General features: G+C 42.7%; 1 protein-coding gene and 1 non-coding gene across 2 annotated transcripts in view; both read right to left on the reverse strand.

The window, feature by feature from the left end:
* The window catches only part of LOC126162033 (ankyrin repeat domain-containing protein 6), a 688,216-nt gene that overhangs the window by 287,004 nt on the left and 378,063 nt on the right, over positions 1–23,149 (reverse strand). The gene's annotated exons all lie outside the window — the stretch shown is intronic.
* On the reverse strand, positions 21,258–21,332 carry Trnat-ugu (transfer RNA threonine (anticodon UGU)). The gene has a single exon. It is a non-coding gene; the product is annotated as a tRNA-Thr (tRNA).

The following is a 23,149-nucleotide window of genomic DNA, read 5'->3' on the forward strand; positions in this document are numbered from 1 at the left end:
AACACGGCTGCAGTAAGTATACTATAATAATGACAGTCATAAGAGCAATGTGCACACGTGGATGAAGTTCGCGGAAGTGGAAACCGACGTTAAAGACCAACAACAGAGTGAGAGACCATCTACTGAGACCACCTCCGGAAAAGGTGGAACTGATGTCCACGAGCAGACGTGTCACAAACTTCACAGCCTGTGAGCCTGCTGCACGGTTCAGCTAACGGCGTAAGGTCTGGAGTCTGCAGAGCGGGTACTTCAGCTATAGACACTCTGATGTGATTGAAGCGTTTGAAACTAACGAAAGCTCTTTATCCTACGATTTCAATTTACGACTTAAAACAAGGGGATATCATTTAGATCCGGAAACGAAGTCCCATTCTATGGAAAGGCATCTTCTCCAGGATCTAACATTTTCTATAGCCAGTGATATGAAAATACAGAATCTCCTCTGTGTATGAAAAGAGCGTCGTTTTCCTTAAGTTTCTGGAGCACGGCCGTTCCGCAAACATAGGACGAAACACTGACACACTTAAGAAGTTTAGAAAACTGTTTACGCGAATCCAGAAAAACTTCAGCAAAGGATGCAGGAACCGAACAGCCCAAGTAGGATGGTGGACCTGACGGTAAATTAAAATAAGATCAAAATAACGTAAAGTTAGTATTCTGATAGAAAAATAGTAAATGTTAGTGGTGAAATGGACACTTAAGAAAATAAACAAGAGGATACAAATCGCTTGGATTTCATTTGGAAAACAAAATGCTGTATTCGGAAGACAATTCCAAATTCGCCTTAAACAGAAAGTCTATAACCAGTAAACACTGTAAGAACTAACTTGCTGAAGCGAAACATGGACGTTAAATGCACAAGCAATTAAAAATTGAACTGTCTGACGACTGACGAATGGGTGCCCGTTGTGCATAATCAGAAGGGACGTAAAAGAGGAGAGTTAAGGTCACACAGTGACCGTTACAAAGCTGAAATGGATTGTGATTAGTACCTCTCTGCAGGAAACCAAGGGTCTCAATAGAAAAGACTGCTATATTCATTTATCAGTCGCCATCAAATTGCGAACTAATAACGTATGTGGTACTGCGTAAGACTCCGTCTTATAGCCATTACTTTTTCTCGTCTATACTAATGACCTTTCATTAGTAAGATCACCAGAGGCCAAGATTTTTTTTCTGCAGATATTACAAACACTGCCGTAAATATCCAGTCAAGTATAGTTCTAGAAAGAGCGGTTAATGCAATTATAACAGACATTAATAAATCTTTCCAAGCCAATGCTTCTTCACTAAACTTTAAGAAGACACACTATCTGCAGTTCAGAAATTGTAAAACATTTCCTCTCAGTATGTCTAAAATAAATAGAAAATTTTGACAGCGTTTAATTCTTGAATTCACTTGACAAGAATATAAAACAGAGATGCTGAAGCGGCTGAATTGATCTTTATTTGCAATACAGATATTGTCAGATGAAGGAGATAAAAAGATATAAAAGCTATCATATTTCGCTTACTTTAACTCATAATGCCATGGACGATCATTCTTTGGAGTGACTCGTAATTCCAAGCTAAGTGTTTCCGCGTCGAAAAGTGTGTAAAGTCAATTATTTATGGTGTGAACTCAAGAACGTCCTGCAGCGGTCTGTCAAGAAACTAAGAATACTCACTACTGATTTATGTTTGTATTCTATAAAGAAGTTTATCTCAAATAATACATCTTTTTTTTTACATCAACAGCTCGTCCCTTGAATCGATGGTTGAAATGGCTCTGAGCACTATGGGACTCAACTGCTGAGGTCATTAGTCCCCTAGAACTTAGAACTAGTTAAACCTAACTAACCTAAGGACATCACAAACATCCATGCCCGAGGCAGGATTCGAACCTGCGACCGTAGCGATCTTGCGGTTCCAGACTGCAGCGCCTTTAACCGCACGGCCACTTCGGCCGGCCCTTGAATCAATACTAGAAGTAAGAATGATCTAAATAAAAGTATAAAATCACTTACTTTGGTGTAGAAGAGTGTCCACTATTCAGGAATTTCACTATTCAGGAACACATATATTTACTAAGTTTCCAGCGGCCATTAAAAGTTTATCTACGAATAAAGCTCAGTTCAAGAGGAATTTTAAGGATTTATTGATGGCCAACTCCTTCTACTCCACTGAAGAACCGGACGAGATATACAGGGTGTATCAAACAGAATCGTCCAATTAACAAAAAAAAAAAAACTATATAACTATTATGTTATCTGAGATACTTGTGTGAACAACGCACCGCTCGAAAGAGTAAACTTTCGAGTTTTACGTGATTACCGTTAGGTAGGAGCAGTATGCGCCCATTTCAGTTTTAGTACAAATGGTGTCGGGATAACAGAAAGCGTTTTGTGTTCTGCGTTTTGCGCAGTGCGGGTCAGTAATAACTGTTCAGTGTCACTTTCCTACTAGGTATGGTGTGGTTCCTCATACAGCATAGAGCATTACATGAAAGCTTGAACAATTACGAGAAACAGGCTGTTTGTGTAAAGGCAAATCGCCGGGCTGTCCCCGAGTGTCTGACACAAATGTCGAACGCATACGCCTTAGTTTCACAAGGAATCCGCAGAAATCCGTTCGCCGTGCAGTTCGACAGCTCAACATGACCCCGATGTCTGTCTGGCGTTGTTGCATCGACGTTTACACATAAAAACATAAAAAATTTCAGCTACTGAAAGCTCTTCGTGAAGGTGACAAACAACAACGTTTAGAGTTCTGTAATTTCGTTGTTGGCAAGATGGAGGATGACAGTTTCTTGCACGCTTAGTGTTGAGTGACGAGGCACCATTCCATTTAAATGGAAAGGTGAACCGTCATATGTTAGAATATGGGGTACGGAACAACCAAACGAAGTTGTACAACATGAGACGGACTCTCGAAAATTTAAAGTGCTTTGTGCACTTTCACAGGAAAAAGTGTATAGTTCATTTTTCTTTCCCGAGAACACTGTTACAGGAAGCACATATATTGATATGCTTCAGAACTTTCTTTTCCCACAGTTGGAGACTGATTCGAACGACTTTACTTACCAGCAGAATGGGACACCGCTACACTGGCATCTGGAAGGGAGGAAATTTTTAAATCAGAGGATTACTGAACGATGGATCGGTCGCACTGGACTACATGATCCAGCCTTACATTATTGGCCTCCAAGGTCACTGGACCTGACTTTATATGATTATTTTTTGTAGGGGTTTAGAAAAGACTCTGTTTATGTGCCTCCGTTACCAAAAACAATGAATGAACTGAGACCTCGCATAACAGCAGCTGTGGAAGCTGTAACTCAAGTTATGCTCGCTGCAGTGTGTGAACAATTTGAATACCACATTGACATATGCTGTGCAGCTCAAGGGGGGCATATTGAACACCTATGAAAAGGTATGAAAAAAAAGGTTTTTGAATTTCCTGTTCATCAACAAACAAAATTCATTGAATATATTTATTAGTTTCAGGAATACAGACACGCCAAGTCGGATGCTTCTTTTTGATACACCCTGTATACCAAACAATGCGAGCTTTCTATTTGATTATGGGTGATTAGAATAGCCTGATAATTATCTTACAAATGTGAATTTATATAGATTTACATGTTTGTGACAAGTTTGCTATTACCTCTTCAATTAAAATATGTCTCAGAGTTTGACCAATTCCATATTCATGAGAGTCGTTTCACTTAGGATCTGTGGAAGGAACATTAGAGTATGTCTTTTTTGTAGTCTTTTCTTATGACATCTACATCAGTGGCGATCTCCTCACTACGTATCCGTGAAATAAACAGCTTATCTAATATAATATAATGGAATCTAATTATCAGGAGGAGTCAAAAAAATTAAAACCTTACATTTTTTTAAAAAAATTTTACTTGACATAAGTGGAACATTAGTGTATCATTTTGTCGACGCTCCCTCAGGCACGTAGAAGACGCGCTGATTACTCTGAAAAAATGTTCTTTTGGTCGTGTGCGCAGCCACTCGTGCACCGCCTGCTGCATACCTTCATCCAAACGAAATTTCTTTCCTCCCGTCGCTTCTTATAGTGGCCCAAACATGTAGTAATCACTCGGTGCGAAGTCTGGTGAGTATGGCGGATATGGTAGAGTATCAGATTGGAGGTCGTCGGTGGTTCCAAGTGTTGTGTGGGCTGTATGAGGCCGAGCATTTTCATGTTGCCCAATTACACCTGCAATCAGAAGACCATGCCGCTTTTATATTATTGCAGGCCAGAGATCATTTTTTTAACGTACTGAAATATGACACACTGGTCATGGTGTTTCCTCTAATCGTGTAGTGTTCAAAGACTATGCTTCGTTCACATCAAAAGAGTCAGCAACATCTTCCTTGCAGATGGCTGCGTCCGGAAGTTTCTGGGTTTTGGTGATGAGAAATGGCGCCATTCCTTGTTTGTTCTCTTTGTTTCGGGTTGGTCGTAGTGTACCCAGGCTTCGTTTCCTGTAACGATTCTCATGAAGAAGCCATCGCCTTCTGCTTCAAAGTAGCGCAAAAGTTCTTCACACGTATCACTACATCACTGTTTCAGTTCTAGAGTAAGCTAACGTGCTGCCGTGGCACCCATCTTACAAACAGTTTAGTTTTTTTAAACTTAAGCACTTTGTGAATGATGTACTCAGCCGTGACTAACGTTCACATCTGAAGCTGTTTCGTCCACCACCACAAGGCTTCAGCTACTGCAGTAGACTCTGGATTAAAGAAGGGTGTAAGGCAGGAATGTAGCCTTCGCTTCCACTGTTTAGTTTATACATCGAAGAAGCAATGACTTAAATAAAAGAAAGGTTCAATAGTGGAATTAAAGTTCAAGGTGAAAGGATATCAATGACAAGATTCCCTGATGACATTGCTATCCTCAGTGGAAGTGGAATCTGTTGAATGAAGTGAACAGTCTAATGAGTACAGAATATGGATTGAGAGTAAAACGAAGAAATGAGAACAACGAGAAACTTAAAATCAGAAATGAGGGTCATGAAGTAAACGAAATGAAGGAACTCTGATACCTAGCCAACAAAATAACCCATGACAGATGGAGCAAGGAGGACATAAAAAGCGGACTAGCACTGGCAAAAAAAGGGTGGTATCAAATATAGGCCTTAAATTGAGGAAGAAATGTATGTTGGAGCACAGAGTTGTGTGGTAGTGAAAGATGGACTGAGGGAAAATTGGAACGGAAGAGAATCCAAGCATTTGTGATGTGGTACTACAGAGGAATGTTGAAAATTAGGTGGACTGATAAGGTAAGAAATGAGGAGATTCTGCGCAGAATCGGAGAGGAAAGGAATGCACGGAAAACAACCACAAGAAGAAGGGACAGGATGATAGGACATGTGTTAAGTCACCAGGGAATAACTTCAATGATACTACAGGGAGGTGTAGAGACTGGTGACTCAAAGATGAGAAAAAAAGACTAGTGTCACAACATGGTGTGCATGAAAGGGGCATCTGTCACAGAAGTGACGCCATTTTAGCACTTTCTACTCCACTCACACACTTGTTGCAGTGATAGACACGCATCCCCATGCTGGACCTGTATTCGCAGATGGATTTCGTACTTTCACTGATCAGAAAAAGCTTGACAGAACGCTATTCTTCCTTGGTGCATGTAGCAAGCGGGACAACTGTTTTGAACTGGTATTATGGCGGCTTTTAACTTGTGTATAGTGTGGTGCTGTCTGCAGGACATTCCATACATCATGGGTAACAGTCCTACCAACTTGCAGAACAAAGGCGCAAAATGTAAATTTTTAATCAAACTTTTAAGTCTTTCATTTCGACTGACCTTCGTATTAACCGAGGCGAGACGATGGGAGATGAACAAGGAGATTCTGTGTTAGATTCCTATTGTTAAGAAAAGACACTGAGAAATATGTAATGGGAGCTGGTTGTCGACATAATGAACCAAGGACGACAAAACTTAAATGCGAAAAACTGAAGATCGTGATGTATGGAGCAGCCCGGAAAAGGTCTACGTCCTGCAGTCGATGATAAACTGCAGACGATGATTACGATGCACTGGTGGCGGTAATCACGATGGAATCATTTGCTGGTGGTCATCAAGACCAGGTCGCTGTCACCATTTGACCTTGTTGGTTAAAATTATATATCTGCCATTGGAGCTGTAACAAGTGCTGCATAATTACGTACGACCTGAGGCTCGCATAAACACTCGCTACTGGTCCGTAATGAAAGCACTGTGACTGCGTAGCGCCGCCTCCCGCAGGCCCGGTGGCCGGCTTAATTGAGCGGTCGCGTGGGGCGGCTGCGTGGCGGATGCGGCCCGTGGAGAGTGTTCGGCAGCGGGTTTCGGATTTCACAGGCGGCCTAACCGGCCCGACGGGCACGCGAGTTCCATTCTCAAGTAAACACAGGCCGCGCCGCCCATTCAGTGGCGCGCGCTCCGATACCATCGGGCGTGCACTCCACAGTCCACAGTCCGGTCCCTCTGTACCCTCAAGTGTAGCTCCCGCGGCAAGGACGACCGGCGCACTGCCAGCCGCCGCTGACTGCTTACGCGTTTGTTTCGTTACAGAGCGTTCGTACGCAGACAAAGGGAACAGCAAACTACTTCTCTCTTTCGGAAAGAGAAGTTATCGGCCGGAAGCCCGACGGAACGGAAGTGATGTCACTGAACGAGGGCATGTGCACGGACGACGCGAGTAACGTCCGTGCGGACGCGCACGAGTGCCCAGATTAGGGGTTCTGTCATTTTGGTAGTAGGGTTGCCAACTCTCCCGTATTATAGGAGAACTCCCGAATTCTTCTGAATTTTTAAGCCAAAACACGCCTCCTATTTTTATTTTTCGAGGAGACTGTATCTCCCGTATGTGAGAAAATAACACCAGTTAAAAGTTAAACCTGGCGCATGCTTTTCAAATCTACTTTCTGGATGATCGTTACGTCAATTAATTGATATCGCGCAGTAATATCGATACAGGGACTTCATCTATGTGTAGTGAATATAAAACGATGTTTAACACGGTGTCACGTCGCGAGTCACATTGCCATTTTTTTGTTATTTCTTGCTACAATGCGGTCGGTTTATTTTTCGTTCCGCCTAATCAGATAACGCGACGTGGATTGGTTCAAATGGCTCTGAGCACTATGGGACTTAACTTCTGAGGTCATCAGTCCCCTAGAACTTAGAACTACTTAAACCTAACTAACCTAAGGACATCACACACATCCATGCCCGAGGCAGGATTCGAACCTGCGACCGTAGCGGTAGCGCGGTTCCGGACTGTAACGCCTAGAACCGCTCGGCCACCCCGGCCGGCGCGACGTGGACTAACTCTGAACTCCGCCTAAAAAGGAAAATACTAAATGGAACAAAAATGAATGAAGGTGTTCAAAAGACAGATTTAGAGTCACTGTTTGGCATCTGTCACCTAAACACTGTCAGTGTTACACACAAGACGTTTTAGCCTTCGTAGCTAAGAAAGTGAAGGCCAGTAACTGCCACACGGCACCTTTTAAACGGCTTTCCGCAGTTGACCACCGACTAGCAGAGAAATTCGAAAACACTGACTATTGAAGAAATGAATGGAGAAAGAGTAAACATTGCCCAAAACCAAAAAAGTATAAGCTTCGTAGTCCGCAGCTCGTGGTCGTGCGGTAGCGTTCTCGCTTCCCGCGCCCGGGTTCCCGGGTTCGATTCCCGGCGGGGTCAGGGATTTTCTCTGCCTCGTGATGACTGGGTGTTGTGTGATGTCCTTAGGTTAGTTAGGTTTAAGTAGTTCTAAGTTCTAGGGGACTGATGACCATAGATGTTAAGTCCCATAGTGCTCAGAGCCATTTGAACCATTTTTTTTATAAGCTTCGTAAATTTAAAGGAAAGTTTGGCTAGTCTGCGAAGAATGCAAATATATCCTAATCCCGATTACTAGTATAAGGAAATAACGTTTTCTACTATCCAACGAAAGCATTCTACTTAGCAGCGCAGTTTTAAAAACCTGCATTGCGGATAATTTTCTACAGTATTTCTATATATGTACTGACGGCTCTAAAACCACACGTAATGGCAGAGTGGATTACGCCTTCCTGAGTCGCAGTACAGGTTACAAGGAACTGATTTCGCTTTCCCATGAGACTTATAGTGTTTATGCAGGAGTCACAACTATACCTGCTGCTTTACATTACTTGTGGAAGCTCGCATTAGAAGGATTTTGATTTTCGCGGATTATAGAAACTTACGCCAACATACGCAGATACCAGCCCTTCTTAACAAAACTAATCCTCTGCTAATCACACTATGAGAAGCACAAAGGGAAACGAAAAGCTTGGAAAGGTGGTAAAATGTATGTGGATCAAGGGATACACTAACATTAAACGTAATGAAATAGTCAGTGGCTCAGAACACCCACACTCATAACGGCACAATTAAAACCATCTCGCATCAGACCTGCAGGCTACGCTATAAAAGGAATGGGAAGACAAATATCAATTACCGACATGCAATAAAGGCAAAAATTACCGCCAAATACAGCGAAACGACCCTTTCGAACTCCTGGTTCAAACAATTAAAGAAAATAAAATGTTTCTAAGTTCCTTACTTCACGCAAGATTCAATAATGAATCACACTCCTATCAACATCGCCGACTACTCGTTCGAGGTTATCCTTATTGCGAATGTTATGGAGTAACAATAGGAAATGAAAGTAACATTTTTATTTCAAATGTAAACTGCATGCAAACCACTACCAACTGATATAGTAGTTGTCCCTCATAAAAACAATGTCTTACTTTTAAAACTAATGATGGAAATTTAAAAATATATGTAGCCTTACGATGAAAACCCTTGAACATTTTTGTATTCCTAACAATCTATCAGCGTGGGGCGATCTGTAGTAGTGTGGACTCAAGAAACTTTGAAACGCCCCCCCCCCCCCCCCCCCGATTACCACCTCTCCAGGACTATAATGAAATCTCTGCTCGGATATCATTTCGCAGACTTCCAGGAATTGCGAGCAGCAGTCCTGTGATGAATGCGTTGGATTCCAAAGATGTGGTTCGAGGAAGGCCTACAGAAAAAGCCAGGTCAGGAGAATAGGGTGGGTGAGGCAGTACCTGGAACCGTATTTCAGCGATGGCAGCCGTCGTTTTCCAAGTCGTGTAGGGACGAGCGTTATCGTGTTACGAGAGCACTTTTCGTGATGGCGCGCACTCTCCGTACTCTGCCAACGATCGCCTGTGAACATCCACAGTATTTAAACCCTCCTTCATAGAAACCACGGCGCCCGGCGCTTTACCACACTCCATGTTGTACGCTCACGTAATGATAGCAGTTGGGAAAAGGGATCGTATTGTACAGGGATTACACGTCTAGTGATGGTCCTGCCACCTACCGTTACACTATAGCACTAAATACTTGCAACTGCAACGACGACTTGAATAACGTACTATGAATGATGGGGGAAAAGTGTAAATCAGTATGGAGCGCCTCTTCCATTAATATGAAACTACTTATGATTAGGAAAAAGCTCTAGAAATCAGAGTATGGTGCCCAATTTTATCTCATTCATTGCAACCGTTTCTTTGACCGTTGATTTACGTTTTCCTGTCTCCATGAACCAAGTAATATGACTTACGTCGTCTGCCTTCAACTTATGTATTACAGGCTCGCTATAGGGTAACATACAGCACTAGGAAAAACAAAATATTCGAAATAAGTCGGCAGTATACTTCGCATTCGCCTGACTGTTTAGTTTCTTTGTAATGTGCTTCAATTTAGCTCCACGTTGTGGAGACATGGATGTCTGCACTGCAAGGTAGGTGAGAAAATAAAGAACTTCCTAAGACACGGGAAAAAGAAAAATCAGAAGTAGAGGAAAATTCCGACATTAATTTGGTTGTGTGCAAAGAAATCAAACTACATTGTTTTATCAATTGCACATAAACGAGAAATTTTTCAGAACGGAAGAAAGCTCACAATGGCTCACCGAAATTACTTAGGCTTCCAAAAGGTATGCACTAAGGAAGCGGAAAAGGTATCTAAATATAACAGAAAATTTTGCTTAATAACATTAAAGAACACAAACTGTTATGATACGGCTGTTTAATGAGAATGCAGAATGCAACACCTTACATCAATAATCAATACGAATTTTAAGTCTGTGCCCTCATAGTGCGAAAAGCGTGAGGAAAAGATGAGATTTCTCGAGCAGGAGAATGAATACAGGAACACGCATGTAGGAATGGAGTTAAAGCATCCATCCGTTCAGACAGATTTTGTTTCCCAGGTTGCCATTAATGAGATGAAGTGAGCGTTGGGACGGTTTCTTGAACACAGATATGCTCAGCTTCCTTCCTCTTCAGTAACAACATCGAATACGTATTCTGCTTCTAACGGTTTTAGAGGTCATTAAGAATCCTAATCTTCGTTTGTCATTTATAGGAGACAAAACCTCATAATATGATCGATCAGAAGAGATACAGGAAGCAACTGAGTCTAGGCTTGTTTTATTACAACAACAGAGGTCAAAACGTCTGAGACACTGTTTAATAAAGCCCTGTCTGGAACACATTTAGAGGTTTTGTTAGTTCGCCTGCTTGAACAGGCAAAATGCGTTAGGAGAAAGTGGTGCTGTAGATTGGCATTCAAAATCATGGGAGTAGACGAAACATGATATGGTGTTGATAACCTAGGCGAGGAAATATTGAAACTTTTAGCAAAAGAAGGGACATAGAGGATGTTGTTGTTGTTGTGGTCTTCAGTCCTGAGACTGGTTTGATGCAGCTCTCCATGCTAATTTATCCTGTGCAAGCTCCTTCATCTCCCAGTACCTACTGCAACCTACATCCTTCTGAATCTGCTTAGTGTATTCATCTCTTGGTCTCCCTATACGATTTTTACCCTCCACGCTGCCCTCCAATCACATAGAGGATATACCTTAAAAAATTCATCACTCATTGGACTTGTAACAGAAGCGAAAAAACAAAAGATTTACGTCATGGAACACTGATAATTGAAGACACTGTTGGCTGAGGAATGCAGAGAAGAAACTATCTAGCAGACACAAATGAAGACCCAACTAAAAAAAAATCCAAAGAATGTTAGGTAATAAGAAATTAATTGCACTGGAGGGTCTCAAAAACGGTAGGTTGGGGTTTAATACCTACTGGTCAACAGCTTCATTAGACTGGGTGGTTTAAGTGAGTCAGCGTCAGCTGACCCCTGACAGTTACAGTGGAGGCTGGGCATGCCAGCTTCACTGGCCTACCTCAATCAACAAGGTAACGCGATTTTATAAACGTCTCTATGGCAACGCCTCATGTTGTCACAGCTCTGTAGACGGCTGTTTTCGTCCGCAGTTGTTGGCGTTTCGCAGTTGGAGGCTCCCAACAGTGCTGCGAGCTGTCAGAGAACTTCTTACGCCGTCTCGAGTATAGGTTCGTTGAAGGAGGAAGCATCCTACGCACTTCAATTGAGTTAAAGAAATTATGTTGCTAGGTAATTTTAAAACCCTCTCTACCTTATTACAATGGAAATGCGTTAACCTCCGAGGCAACTTGCCCGGTAAACCACTACGGACAAATTTTATGAGCAAGAAAAGAGAGCAACACTTTTCCTTGCTTTTGAAAGCTCGTTATAAGAACCAGCCGAACAAGTTCACTTTCGAAGTTTCGCATTTATTTCTTTCAATGTACAAAGAACTGCACCTGTTCGGCGAAATTCATGTCTGTCCATAGATCTCGTAATACATATCTGACTCTGGGAAGTGGGAGAAAGTGAGTTGTCTAAGCTCTTCTGCTATGCACAATCGAAGTAGTCACACGAAGTGACGCAGAGAAGTGACAGAATGTTGGGCTCAGGATTACAAATCCGATTTCGTCCATTACGCGTGTCGCGTTTAACGCTTCGGCTTAGGGTGGAGCAGCGCTAATGCGGCGGTGCCGGTCCTCTGCGAGCAGGATTACGGACGGAATAAATCGCTGCTCCGCGGAGCCCGACCCTGCGTGCTGGCCCCAGGTTCTGTTCACATATTCATTATAATCAAACCTGTTTGGTGTCTTCACCGTGATGTAAGTAATTGCCTTAAGGCACGCGAAACTTCAATTTGCCACCGAGCGTTCGATAGCACCTTGTCTGTTTCTTGTCTGCGCCATAAATTTACACTCTCTGACCATCGATCACACGTATGAAATTCCAAGAATCGGTGAAACTACTGGGCATCTTCAACTGAGGGTGGGTGTAGTCTCATGTTTAATATGCGTCTGGCCACAGAAAAATTCATTAATGGCCGACATCCAGGTTATTAAAAATGTAAGCAATTTTTCATTAGTTTTTTTCTTTATTTTTTCAGTATGCCTGGAACATATACATGTGGAAGTTTTTGACATTAGCTTCTGCATCTTTTTTTATAGCTGTTCGAGGGGGAACTTCAGCAAGAAAGGGTATGCCGTTTGGTTATATGTGTAGTTTCTTCTTTTATATTAAATGGAACTGTAGCTTCCTACAGAATAACTTATGGTGCACTGTCTCTCACGGATCATAACTCACTTAAAACACTATTTATTTACTAACGTCCCCTCGTAAATAATTAGTAGTTTTATAAGTTCGTGTAATGATAATATATTTATAATAAGACAAATTATTGAAAAACGTCCGGAATTAGGCTCAGAAACGCATTTACCATTTACTGATATTGAGAAAGCCTTTGATTAAGTAAAAAGACCCCATTTGTCGAAAATATCGAAAATATAAGGTTTTCCTAAACATCTTATTAATGCCAGAGAGAGTCTATATGTAAATACAAAAATAGTTGAAAGGTTCAAAAATGTCAGATGACATTTCAATAACTCAAAGTGTTCGACAAGGGTGGAGGCTATCACACGCTTTATTTAATTTATGTACTGACGATCTAGTTATGAAATGGGAAGATAAAATATACCTAGAAGTTAAAATAGAATCTAGCGTACCATTAACTATTAACTACTCTGTTATACGCTGATGACCAGATAATTACACAGGAAACAGAAAATAAAATACTGAGAGCAGTAGATAGATTGAGCCAAAACGCAGTATATTACAACTTAACTATATCTGCAAATAAGACAAAGATAAGGAAAGAATCCAGTCAGATCGAAAATAATAATTAATGAGAAAATTTCAGAACGCAATCGCACTTCATTTATCTAGGGTGTGATATTAGTTTTAACTATGACAAAACATTAAGAAGAAAGTTAATAAACACCAAGTTAATAAACATCAAGCTATCGGCGGAACAATTGGAAGATTTTTGGGAAGAAAAACAAGAAAAGAAACATAAATGAAATTCTATAAGATTATGGCTGTCCCTACTCTTGTACATGGTTCCGAGTCACGAACAGTAACGAAACAGGAAAAATCTCGTATATTAGCAGCAGAGAAGAAATCGACAAGATTTGCAAGAGACCGCAATAAAATGGATAAAATAAGGACTGAAACAATAAGACCAGATTTAAAAATCTTTTCAGTTAATGACAAGATAGAAGAGAATAGAATGAAATGGAAGGATCATGTTGATAGAATGACAGAAAACAGATTGCCAAAGAAAGATAGTGAATTATCGGCCGACTGGAAAGAGAGAACTAGGTTGAGTCGTAAGAGATGGACGGATGGAAGGATGACAGAGACATCAGGTGATTACAGCACCTAATCTTTGAAAGGAGATGATGATGGTGGTGATTAATTATTTACTTTTTATGCTGTGACACTGCTCAAAGTATAACAAATAGTACCGCATCACCTGGGAAACCAACAAATTAGAAAAAAATTCCACAACAAACCGCCCTTGTGTCGTACATTTGCAACATACAGTTTACGTAGTTTAATTATGCCTACGATATCGCACTAAGACATGAATGTGCCAACTTGGTCACAGATATTATAAAACGGCTTATCTCGTCCTAGTTTATTAGATGTTTTATAAGTGTTAGTAATCAGTCGAGACTGGGGCCGAACCTTGGGTTCGCTGTGGGGCAGCGGTGGGGTGAGTGGAATGCTGTATCCTGTTGTGGGGTTGTGAACCACTGAGGGCTACGGCGGGGACGAAGCCTCTCCGTCGTTTCTAGGTCCCCTGTTTAATACAATACAATACAAAGGATTAGCGTCGTCGAAAGAGAGATAAGGAAATGAATGAATCAATCTTTTCAAAAAATTAATAGTAATCGAAAGTTGGTCTGTTATACTTCACTATGTTCACGGTATTTTACGTGATTGACGATTGCTTGCAAAACTCTAGTCCTGTAGGTTTTTCAGTATAGTTTATCAGCCCACTTACAGGAAGAGAGAGACAAGAATCGCAGCAAAGCTGTGCGATTCAACAAAGGTTTCATTCGTTAAGAAAAATGTTCATCATTATAAAGAGTCCGCCCGTGGTAGCTGAGTGGTCGGCGCGAAAGAATGTCATACCTAACGGTCCGGGTTCGATTCCCGGCTGGGTCGGAGATTTTCTCTGCTCAGGGACTGGGTGTTGTGATGTCCTTATCATCATTTCATCCCCATCGACGCGCAAGTCGCCGAAGTGGCGTCAACTCGAAAGACTTGCACGAGGCGAACAGTCTGCCCTACGGGAGGCCCTAGCCACACGCCATTTCCATTTCCATTACAAAGTAGAATGGACTGCACGAAAGACATTGCGTTTCACGCAAAGGATTATCCACAAAATTCCGAGTGTGTACAGGGTATCCCTAAAGTCCACAATCATTTAAAAAAGCATAGCTTGCAAACCATTAGAGATAAAGAAGCGTAGTTTGACGCAAAAATTTAGCAGCTCTCAACTTTTTTTCCCTTTGTCCTTTGTTTCAGATTTGACTTGGAATGTTCCAGAATGGCCCCAGACTAGGAAAAGGCGCAAAATGCTATTGGCATGTAGAACCCAAATAAGTGACAACGTACTGCGGAATCACCGACGCCGGTATTGGGAGGCCAGCACCGGCAAAAACAAGCACAATGTGGCAGTTCAAAAACTTTAAAGACACAGGCAGTCTCAAAGATCTTCCTAAAGTGATGTCCCCCTGTGTCTCAAGCAGGCGCCGGCCACTGTGGCCGAGTGGTTCTAGGCGCTTGTCCGGAACCAGGCAGCTGTAGGTTCGAATCCTGCCTCGGGCATGGATGTGTGTAATGTCCTTAGCTTAGTTAGGTTTACAGTTCTAAGTCTAGGGGACTGATGACCTCAGATGTTAAGTCCCATAGTACTTAGAGCCACTTGAACCATTTTTCTCAAGTAGGTATTGACAGAGTCCTAGCTTCAGTTAAACACATTTTTTATTCTGTTCTCAATATCGGTTGACGTATTATACGTCATGCATATTATTCGGTCGATTTTCCCGCTTCCCGGCACAAGTTGCAACCTCTGCCAGTAGAGGGCTCCGAATCGAAGCGCGTAACGTTCATAAAGCGAACTGCGGGAAGCATGATTAGCTGTCCTAGCATTGCATCCAAACTATTGTCCTCCTCGGTATGCATTCGCATGATCTTTGCTAATCGCAAATGCTGAGAAAGTTTACCGAGAAAAGTGCTTGTTTTCTGATGAAGTAACATTCCACATTCTGGACATGCAAATTGCCTCATTAGGGTTTGATGCTCCGACATAACATACGTAAACACGTCCGTGATAGCTCGAACCTTGATGTTTGGTATCGGCTAATGTACGATATGATGGATGGGCACATTTTTCTTCGCAGATAAGAGCATAACGGTAAATACTTATCTGGACGCGCTCGAACAAGTTGCTGTTACCACAGAGCGAAGAGGTGCAGCCGTTCGCCTTTCAGACACAATTACCTGAGAAGTGTACGGGTCGTAATGGTCGCATCGTATGGGCCCCGCGCTCTCCAGACGTCACGCCGTTAGGCTTCTTTCACGTCAGTGATCGAGAACACACAACTCTAGCCAATGACTTTACTACACTTCGCACACTAATCAGTTAAGCAATCAGAAATGTTGGTACTGCAGTTCTAACCCCTGTATGCTCAAAACTCGCATATCGTCTTGATGTGCTAAGAGCGACGACTGGAGCTCACGTCGAAGTTCTGGCATACAGAGGCCTCAAGAGCTGACAATCGTTTTACAGCAAACCACGAAGCCTTAAGAGCTGATAGTCGTTTTACAACAAACCACGATGCTCTTTGAGATGATAGCGAGACTTTAGAGACACCCTGTACTTTCCAGGACAAATAAGAAAAAGCTTAGCTCTCGCGAACGACTATGGCGGTAATGTAATGTCAAAACGTGTGAGGCAGGAAGTATAAACAGTCAACCGGAAGTAAGTATGTTGTACGCGACTAGTTGAGCGGTACCTTGCCGACAACACGAGAGCGGCAGTCTCAGAACAGCACAGTCTCCGTGCAGAGTTCTGGGCAGAGAAGAGAACTGCGGAGCTACAGGCGGTGCCCGAAGCGGCGGCGGTAAATAACGGCACGGTCACCGGCCCTGGCCGGCTGGAATGTCTGAAAGCTGGCACAGCGCTATAAGGGCACCGAGGCACGTCTGCCTGCCTGGCTGCCCCTCCTGCGGTAGCCACGGCCGCCAGCCGCAACTGCTGCCACAGCGCATGCTGTCCTTACACCGTGCACGCGCGGCTGCTGCTTAGTTTGCAGCTTACCGTATTAGCTGCATCTCCTAGATACTTAATGCAGTAGTAGTAGTAGTAGTGGTGGTGGTGTCCATCCGTGGACAACACTCATGACGATATTGAGTATACAGGGTGTTACAAAAAGATACGGCCAAACTTTCAGGAAACATTCCTCTCACACAAAGAAAGAAAATATGTTATGTGGACATGTGTCCGGAAACGCTTAATTTCCATGTTAGAGCTCATTTTAGTTTCGTCAGTATGTACTGTACTTCCTCGATCCACCGCCAGTTGGCCCAGTTGAAGGAAGGTAATGTTGACTTCGGTGCTTATGTTGACATGCGACTCATTGCTCTACAGTACTAGCATCAAGCACATCAGTACGTAGCATCAACAGGTTAGTGTTCATCACGAACGTGGTTTTGCAGTCAGTGCAATGTTTACAAATGCGGAGTTGGCAGATGCCCATTTGATGTATGGATTAGCACGGGGCAATAGCCGTGGCGCGGTACGTTTGTATCGAGACAGATTTCCAGAACGAAGGTGTCCCGACAGGAAGACGTTCGAAGCAATTGATCGGCGTCTTAGGGAGCACGGAACATTCCAGCTTATGACTCGCGACTGGGGAAGACCTAGAACGACGGGGACACCTGCAATGGACGAGGCAATTCTTCGTGCAGTTGACGATAACCCTAATGTCAGAGTCAGAGAAGCTGCTGCTGTATAAGGTAACGTTGACCATGTCACTGTATGGAGAGTGCTACGGGAGAACCCGTTGTTTCCGTACCATGTAGAGCGTGTGCAGGCGCTATCAGCAGCTGATTGGCCTCCACGGGTACACTTCTGCGAATGGTTCATCCAACAATGTGTCAATCCTCATTTCAGTGCAAATTTTCTCTTTACGGATGAGGCTTCATTCCAACGTGATCAAATTGTAAATTTTCAGAATCAACATGTGTGGGCAGACGAGAATCCGCACGCAATTGTGCAATCACGTCATCAACACAGATTTTCTGTGAACGTTTGGGCAGGCATTGTTGGTGATGTCTTGATTGGGCCCCACGTTCTTCCACCTACGCTCAATGGAGCACGTTGTCATGATTTCATACGGGATGCTCTACCTGTGCTGCTAGAACATGTGCCTTTACAAGTACGACACAACATGTGGTTCATGCACGATGGAGCTCCTGCAGATTTCAGTCGAAGTGTTCGTACGCTTCTCAACAACAGATTCGGTGACCGATGGATTGGTAGAGGCGGACCAATTCCATGGCCTCCACGCTCTCCTGCCCTCAACTCTCTTGACTTTCATTTATGGGGGCATTTGAAAGCTCTTGTCTACGCAACCCCGGTACCAAATGTAGAGACTCTTCGTGCTCGTATTGTGGACGGCTGTGATACAATACGCCATTCTCCAGGGCTGCATCAGCGCATCAGGGATTACATGCGACGGAGGGTGGATGCATGTATCCTCGCTAACGGAGGACATTTTGAACATTTCCTGTAACAAAGTGTTTGAAGTCATGCTGGTACGTTCTGTTGCTGTGTGTTTGCATTCCATGATTAATATGATTTGAAGAGAAGTAATAAAATGAGCTCTAACATGGAAAGTAAGCGTTTCCGGACACATGTCCACATAACATATTTTCTTTCTTTGTGTGTGAGGAATGTTTCCTGAAAGTTGGCTGTACCTTTTTGTAACACCCTGTATATTGGCGTTGCATTTCAAGAAAATAAAAATAAAAATATAATTCATATGTACAGGCATTCATATGATTACAGGTCTCATTTGATAAGCATGGGACGAGAAATCGGCCATGTCGCACAGATGACAAAATGATAGATATCGAAATAGATGACAGAGGGTTAGAAAAACAATTAAAATCGCTCAAAAGAGGAAAGGCCGCTGGACCTGATTGGATACCAGTTCGATTTTACACAGAGTACGTGAAGGAACTTACCCCCCCCCCTCCCCCCTTCCTTCATGCAGCGGTGTACCGTAGGTCTCATAGCGTTCCAAAAGATTGGAAAAAGGCACAGGTCATCCCCGTTTTCAAGAAGGGACTTCGAACAGACGTGCAGAACTATAAACCTTTATTTCTAACGTCGATCAGTTGTAGAATTTTGGAACAGGTATTATCTTAGAGTATAATGACTTTTCTGGAGACTAGAAATCTACTCTGCAGGAATCAGCATGGATTTCGAAAAAGACGATCGTGTGAAACCCAGCTCGCGCTATTCGTCCACGAGACTCAGAGGGCCATAGACAGGGTTCCCATGTAGATGCCGTGTTTCTTGACTTCTGCAAGGCGTTTGATACAGTTCCCCACAGTCGTTTAATGAACAAAGTAAGAGCATATGGACTGTCAGACCAATTGTGTGATTGGATTGAAGATTTCCTAGATCACAGAACGCAGCATGTCATTCTCAATGGAGAGAAGTCTTAAGAAGTAAGAGTGATTTCAGGTGTGCCGCAGGGGAGTGTCTTAGGACCGTTGCTATTCACAATATATATAAATGACCTTGTGGATAACATCGGCAGTTCACTGAGGCTTTTTGCGGATGATGCCGTAGTATATCGAGAGGTTGTAACAATGTAAAATTGTACTGAAATGCAGTAGGATCTGCAACGAATTGACGCATGGTGCAGGGAATGGCAATTGAATTTCAATGTAGACAAGTGTAATGTGCTGCGAATACAAAGAAAGAAAGATCCCTTATCATTTAGCTACAATTTAGCAGGTCAGAAACTGGAAGCAATTAATTCCATAAATTATCTGGGAGTAGGCATTAGAAGTGATTTAAAGTGGAATGACCATATAAAATTAATCGTCGGTAAAGCAGATGCCTGACAGATTCATTGGAAGAATCCTAAGGAAATGCAATCCGAAAACAAAGGAAGTAGGTTACAGTACACTTGTTCGCCCACTGCTTGAATACTGCTCTCCGGTGTGGGATCTACACCAGATAGGGTTGATAGAAGAGATAGAGAAGATCCAACGGAGAGCAGCGCGCTTCGTTACAAGATCATTTAGTAATCGCGAAAGCGTTACGGAGATAATAGATAAACTCCAGTGGAAGACTCTGCTAGAGAGACACTCAGTAGCTCAGTACGGGCTTTTGTTGAAGTTTCGAGAATATACCTCCGCCGAGGAATCAAGCAGTATATTGCTCCATCCTACGTTTATCTCGCGAAGAGACCATGAGGATAAAATCACAGAGATTAGAGCCCACACAGAGGCATGCCGACAATCTTTCTTTCCACTAACAATACGAGACTGGAATAGGAGGGAGAACCGATAGAGGTGCTCAAGATACCCTCCGCCACACACCGTCAGGTGGCTTGTGGAGTATGGATGTAGATGTAGATGTCCTTATAGTAGAAACCGTCCCAGCATCTGCCTGGAATAATTTAGAGAAACCACAGAAAACTTAAACCATCATGGTTGGATGGAGGTCGGAGCCTGCATCCCCTTCAATACAAAGCAAGTCTCTCTAAAACAGCGCAACCTCACTTGGTTTATCCCTAGTGAACGGACCCGTTTTGCGAACAAGTTATTTCGCAATGTAGCTGCTTCTACTCTGCCCATTCATTTGTAACTACCACTCCTTGCACACATTACACATACATTATTTCATAATACACTGAAGTGCGAAAGAAACCGGTATAGGCATGCTTATTCAAATACAGACATATGTAAACAGGCAGAATACGGTGCTGCGGTCGGCAGCGCTTATATATAAGACAACAAGTATCTGGCGCAGTTGTTAGATCGGTTACTGCTGCTACAATGGCACGTTATCAAGATTAAAGTGAGTTTGAATGTGATGTTATAGTCGGCGCACGAGCGATGGCATGCAGCACCTCCGTAGTAGCGATGAAGAGGGGAATTTTTCCCGTACACCATTTCACGAGTGTTCCGGGAATATAAAGAATCCGGTAAAACATCAAATCTCAGACATCGCTGCCGCCGGAAAATGATCCTGCAAGAACGGGACCAACGAACACTGAAGAGAATCGTTCAACGTGACAAAAGTGCAACCCTTCCGCAAATTGCTGAAGATTTCAGTGCTGGGCCATCAACAGGTGTCAGTGTGCAAACCGTTCAACGAAACATCATCGATGTGTGCTTTCAGAGCCGAAGGCCCACTCGTGTATCCTAGATGACTGCAGGACACAAAGCTTTAGGACTCACCTGAGCTCGTCAACACCGGCATTGCACTGTTGGAACGTGTTGCTTGGTCTGACGAGTCTCGTTTCAATTTTATGGCGCGGATGGACGTGTACGAGTATGGAGATAACCTCATGAATCCATAGATCCTGCATGTCACCAGGGGACTGTTCAAGCTGGTGGAGGCTCTGTAATGGTGTGGGGCGTGTGTAGTTGGAGTGATATGGGACCCCTGACTCTGACAGGTACACGTACGTAAGCATCCTGTCTGATCACCTGCATCCATGCACGTTCATTGTGCATTCCGACGAACTTGGACAATTCCAACAGCACAGTGCGACACACCACACGTCCAGAGTTGCTACAGAGTGGCTCCAGGAATACTCTGCAGGATTCATGGTGTCAGTTTCATTCATCACTACTTCAGACATTAGAATACCTTGAGCTGCTGACGGGCGTTGATATACCTCAAGCGGACAGATGAAAATCTGTGCCCCGACCGGGACTCGAACCTGGGATCTCCTGCTTACATGGCAGACGCTCTATCCATCTGAGCCATCGAGGGCACAGAGGATAGCGTGAATGCAGGGACTATCTCGCGCACGCCTCCCGTGAGACCCACATTCTCACCCTGTATGTCCACACACTACATTTGTAGTGTCCCTCCCCAACACACTCATTACTCGCGGAAGACATTCTTACGAAGTCCCGTAAGAGTTGTGGAATATGTGTGCATCCGCACAGAAGAAGAAGGTCATGGCCGGTATTGCCAGAACTATATACTTATATGGATATAGTGTCACCATATCCATATTTGAAGATCTAAGTCAGCAGTTCTCCACAATGAATAAGATGTTCAGCTCAGAAAGAGCATACTGTGTTTGAACTATACATTGCCGAACTTTGAGTGTAACGTTCTTCAGACAAAAAATATCATAGTGTGAAAGTGTTGCGTGAATTGACAAATGTATGTATGTATTATTATTCTGCTTTTACGGCCTCCTTGGACCATTTCAGTCAATCATTTCTGGTCATCTTCTTCAATAGGTTTTCTTTCCGAATTGCCCAGTATTTTTTCATTCGCTCTGATCTTTTTGTCGTTTCTCACCCATAAATACCCTTTTTGCTGTTTGCCGTTTGTCTATTTTTTGTTTAAATCCTATTTTTTTATGTTTTTCGGTTTCTTTAAATTTTCTGTTTTGTTTTGCCAATCGCTCAGAATTAATTATAGCTCTTTCATATGTTTTATGATTTCTTTTATCCATCCTGCATGTTGCTTCATCGTTCGAAATATTTTTTTATAATTCTTCTTGGTAATCTGGTTTCTCTTGTCCTAATAATTTGATCAGAAAAATGGTTCAAATGGCTCTGAGCGCTATGGGACTTAACTTCTGAGGTCATCAGCCCCCTAGAACTTAGAACTACTTAAACCTAACTAACCTAAGGAGATCACACACATCCATGCCCGAGGCAGGATTCGAACCTGCGACCGTAGCGGTCACGCGGATCCAGACTGTAGCGCCTAGAACCGCACGGCCACCCCGGCCGGCTTGATCAGAAAAAGAGATCCATAATTCCATGTAGTAATTATAACGGGTTCCCGTTCGCAGTACACCCCTTCATTTAGCCCTATACGCCATTGCCCATCTTTTTGAAATTTCTTATTTATGCCTGCTCTAGCTATTCTTCTCTCTACTTTTAGGATTTTGTCTATTCTATTTTTCTGGGTGACTGAAAAGAGTCTCACCTCTGTATGTCCCCTCTGGTTGAATCACCGTCTTGTAATGTTTTAGTTTTGATTGGTAGACTTTTTTGTTGTATGTACACCACGTTTATTTTGAGCTCTCATCATTTTGTTGTTTCTTACTTACCGTGCAGGTTTTTCATCCAAGTTGTATGTTAAAATTTCTCTTAGGTATTGAAAATCTTTCATTATTTTTACTTTCCTGTTATGTACTTTTTTGGTTGATTACTAGTGGATCTGCTACCATTATCTCAGTCTTGTCCAATGAAATCGAGAGTCCTATTTTTTGCGCTATATTTTTTTAGCCTTGTTATTTGATTTCTGGTTTCGTGAATGTTATTAGCTAGCAACGCTAAGTCATATGAGCTTCCCAAGCAATGTAACTTTATTTGATCTTTCTTCGTTCGAACTGTTATGCTTTTAGTATTTTCTTTGTACCATTCTCTCATCACTTACTCGAGCACAGTTGAAGAGTAATGGCGATCTTCCTGTTTTAATCATAAATGGCCCAGGTATTTCTGCTCTGAACTTTACTTTAGATCTCATGTTTGAATTAGATTTAATATTTTTATTAATTTGGGACAGAGATCGAAATTCCTTAATATCTTCTTCATCACTGAAGATCTGTGGATACAGTCA

This window comes from Schistocerca cancellata, chromosome 2, assembly GCF_023864275.1.
Source record: "Schistocerca cancellata isolate TAMUIC-IGC-003103 chromosome 2, iqSchCanc2.1, whole genome shotgun sequence".
Taxonomy (NCBI): domain Eukaryota; kingdom Metazoa; phylum Arthropoda; class Insecta; order Orthoptera; family Acrididae; genus Schistocerca; species Schistocerca cancellata.